Consider the following 4,677-nt stretch of genomic DNA (forward strand, 5'->3'; position numbering starts at 1 on the left):
GAGATCTTCCTGCCCGATACAGCACAGGTTTGTTCGGGGTGGATCACCGCTCCCAGAGCAGACCTGACCCGGTTAGTGATGACCTTTGACAAGATTTTGTAGTTTGTGTTTAACAGTGAGATCGTTCTCCAATTTCTAATTTCGTCCCTCTCCCCCTTCTGCTTGTAGATGAGGGTGATGATGCCTTTCCTCATGGATTCACTCATGGTACCTGCCCGAAGCATACTGACATATACCTCCAGCAGGTCCCGGCAAATCAAGTCACAAAGAGCGGAATAGATCTCGACCGGTAAGCCGTCGCTTCCGGGAATTTTATTCTTTTCGAAGGACTCGAGGGCCCTGGTCAGCTCATCCAGAGATAGCGGCTGGTCCAGCCTCTCTCACGTTCCGTCCTCTAGGACCTCCGTGTTAGAGGACAGGAACACTGGGAGGCTGCGCTGTCGGTCGGCTTCACGTCATACAGAATGGCATAGAAGGATTTACTGATCCTCATGATGTCAGACTGAGATGACGTTATCGAGCCGTCTTCTTCCTTCAGGCTGTTGAGCACGGAGCTCTCTTGGTGCACCATCTGGAAGAAGAAACGTGAGCATGTCTTGTCCTGCTCTACCGAGCAGACCCTGGAATGGAAGATTATCTTGGAGGCCTCCGAAGCAAACAGCGAAGCTTGCTGGCCCTTCACCTCCTTGAGGTCCTCCGTGACATCGACCCCCAACGTCTGCAGCAGGAGCAGGTTCTGCATACTTTCCTGGAGTTGGGTCAGTTTTCCCCGCCTCTCTCTCGCCTTAGTATATCTGCACGTTAACATATTGTTGACTCAGGCTGAAACTGTTTTCTCAGCCTCACTGGAAGGATTTTAGTAAAAACCCTCTCACTGTGGCCCAGCGGAAACACCCACAGAGAGAGAGCGCACCATGGCCCCACCTCGTGGTAACCGATTTAAACGACGACACCCCGCCACCTCCCACCCCGAGCTCGTGCAGAGGCGGTTCAACGGTCGCGGCTGCGCGGGAACACCCAGGGCGGGCTTCAGCTCAACACTCTGCTCCGGTTGGTCACAGTGTCTATCAATCAAACGGTTTCAGCCAATAAGAAATGCAGACCCGCGCATGGAATGTCGTTTGGCGGTGAATGTGCACAGAAGTAGAAATGGCTGGAGAAACTTGGCGGCTGGTTTGGCGGGATCTGTGCAGGTAAAGCAGAGGTACTTTTTCCGATCCAGTGCTACATCAGAGTTCATAGTAACTAGGAAAGGTACAGATAGCGGGGTGAGGGCTGTCCCTCCCGCAGTAGGTGGAGCTGGAGCCCAGGAAGAGAGAGAAGAGCAGTCAGACAGAGAAAGAGCTGGATCACTGTGAGGCAGGGAGAAAGGAAAGCTGGTCATGGGGCTGGCTGTGCCTGAAGCAGCCCGTGTCCTGGCAAGGGCCTGGGCTCTGGGCTCTGGGCTCTGGGCTCTGGGGAAAGGACATTGCACAAGGTGCTCAGCCTCTAACATGGTGGGAGTTGATATTGCCTCCTTGGCACCAGGATAAAAAATATGAGTGCAGAATATTCCCAACATGGAATTGGAGCAACAGGAGGGCATTGTGCACGTTGGAGCTAATGTCAGAGGAATGAAAAAGGGTGATATTCTGAATATAGAAAGTTAGGCAGGAATTTAAAAAAAGGAAATCCTCAATGGGAGTAATATCTGAGTTACTCCTGGTGTGATGAGTGAGTGAGGGGAGGAATAGGAGGATAGAGAAGATGAACGTGTGGCTGAGGAACTGGTGCAAGATAGAAGGGTTTACATTTTGGGATCATTGGAATCTCTTCTGGGGTAGGAGTGACATGTAGAAGAAGCAGGGATTGTACCTGAATTAGAAGGAGACTAATATACTGGCAGGGAGATTTGTTGGAGCTGCTCAGGAGGGTTTACATTCGTACGGTGGCGGTGAGACTGGGGAAAGGGATCTGTCTGAGACTGGTGTAGTTTGGAAAAGGTAAAGGTCAAACAGTCAGGGCAGGCAGGAACAAAGCAGGCAATGAGATAGGAGTGACAAGTGAACCTGCATGTATTTCAATGCAAGGGGCCGAATGGAGAAGTCAGATGAACTCAGGGCATCGTTAGAAACATAAGACTGAGATTTCATAGCAATTACAGAAACATTGCTCAGGGATGGACAGGACTGGCAGCTAAATGGTCCAGGATACAAATGTTATATGAAGGATAGAAAAGCGGGGAGTGGTGTTTTTAATAAGGGGGTACCATTATGGCTGTATTATGGGTGGATATTACTGCAATTACATCTATGGAAGTTATTTGGGTGGAACTGAGAAGCAAGAAAGGGATGATCACCCTTATTGTGAGTGTACTTTCGACCCCACAGTCAGCGGGAAATTGAGAAACAAGTTGTAAGGAGATGGTTTAAAGGTGGCAAATGTTTTTCCTTTTTGAGACAGAGAATAGGAGTAATACTAGGAATTACATACCTGTCTTACTTTGTGCTGAGCAAATTATTGGAGAGGATTCTGTGAGACAGGATTTATAATTACTTAAATACCATATTTTGATGAGAGATAGCCAGCATGGCTTTGTGAGGGGCAGGTCATGCATCACAAGAGGAATCGCTAGAGAGACTCGGCAGGTTTGGGACGATCTGTGGAGATAAAAGTGAAGGTAATTCCAAGTGTGGTCTAACAAGGGCTCTACAGAACTGCAGCATAACCTTGCGGCTCTTAAACTCCATCCCCTTTCTAATGAAAGCCAACACAGCAGATGCCTCAACAATCCTACAATTCCACACTTATGGAATCTTTGAGGATGTGACAAAACACTCTGTGATGGACCAGTGAATATGGTGTTTGTGGATTTTAGCCAGACATTTGATAAGGTTCCCCATGGTAGGCCCATCCAGAAAATATGGAGAATACATGGTGGTGCATTACTTAATAGTCAGGTCTTGGGAAATGTTGCTGAACAGAGACCTTGGAGTCCAGGTTCATAGTTCCGAAAATGGAGTCGCAGGTGGATAGGTTAGTGAAGAAGGTAGTTGGTGTGCTTTCTTTTATTAGTCAGAGCATTGAGTATAGGAGGTTGTCAGTTATGTTGCAGCTGTACAGGGCATTGGTTAGGCAGATTTTGGAATATTGTGGGCAATTCCAGCCTCCCTCCTAAAGGAGGAATATTGTGAACTTGAAATGGTTCAGAAAAGATATTTATAAGGCTATTGCCAGGGTTAGAGAGTTTGAACTGTAGGAAGAGACTGAATTGGCTGGAGCTGTTTTCCCTGCAGTGGCAATGGCTGAAAGGTGACCTGTATAAGAATTGTAAAATCATAAGGGGCATGGACAGACAAGGGCTTTTCCCTTGGGTATGGAATCTGGAACCAGAGCATGTAGGTTTCGGGTGAAAGGAGAAATATTTAAAGGGGTCCTGAGCGGCAATGTTTTCATGCGTAAGGTGGTGTATGTATGGTTTGGGCTGCCAGAGGAAGGCTGGTACAATTACAACAAATGAAAGGCATTTAGATGGCTAAATGAATAAGAAGCATTGAGAGGGATATGGGCCAGTCGCTGACAATGGGCCTAGATTAATTTAGAACACCTAGGTGGCATGAAGGAATTGGCCTTTCCTCACAACACCTTCCCTCCTTACCAGGCAACATCCTAGTAAATTCCTCTGAAAACCTTCCAAATTTTCCACATCCTTCCTATTATGCGGCGACCATAACTGTACGCAATACTCCGAGAGGCTGCACCAGAAATTTGTACCTCTGCAGCATGACCTCGTGGCTCCAAAACTCAATCTCTATATCAATAAAAGCTAACCACATGCCTTAACAACCCTATCAACCTTTGTGGGGGCTGAGAACTTTCAGGGATCTATTTACATGGACACTGAGATCTCTTGGCTCACCTACACTGCCAAAGTCTTACCATTAGCCAGTACTCTTTATTCCTGTTGCTCCTTCCAAAGTGAATCACCTCACACTTTTCCACATTAAACTCCATTTGCCACCTCTCAGCCCAGCTCTGCAACGTATCTGTGTCTCTCTGTAAACTGCAGGATCCTTCGGCACTATTCACAACTCCACCGACCTTACTGCCTTGCTGTCATCTGCAAACTTACTAAGCCATCCTTCCAAGCCTTCATCGAGGTCATTTATAAAATGACAAACGTCAGTGGACTCAAAACAGATCCTTGCGGAACGACACCAGCAACTAAACTCCAGGATGAACATTTCCCATCAACCATCGCTGTCTGTCTTCTTTCAGCTAGTTAATTTCTGATCCAAATTGCTAAATCACCCTCAATCCAATGTCTTTATACTTTGTGCACTAGACAACCGTGGTGAACCTTATTGGTCACCTTACTGAAATTCATGTACATCACATCAACCGCTTTACCCTCATCCGCCTGTTTGGTCAACATTTCAAAGAGGTAAAAACAAGTACTGCGGATGCTGGAAACAAGATTCTAGATTAGTGTGGTGCTGGAAAAGCACAGCAGGTCAGGCAGCATCTGAGGAACAGGATCCTGATGAAGGGCGTTTGCCCGAAATGTCAATTTTCTTGTTCCTCGGATGCTGAATGACCTGTTGTGCTTTTTCAGCACCTCTCTAATCTAGACACCATTTCAAAGAACTCAGTAAGGTTTGTAAGGCACGATGCACCCTTCACAAAACCGTATTGACT

This window comes from Hemiscyllium ocellatum, chromosome 40 (assembly GCF_020745735.1).
Source record: "Hemiscyllium ocellatum isolate sHemOce1 chromosome 40, sHemOce1.pat.X.cur, whole genome shotgun sequence".
Classification (NCBI taxonomy): Eukaryota; Metazoa; Chordata; class Chondrichthyes; order Orectolobiformes; family Hemiscylliidae; genus Hemiscyllium; species Hemiscyllium ocellatum.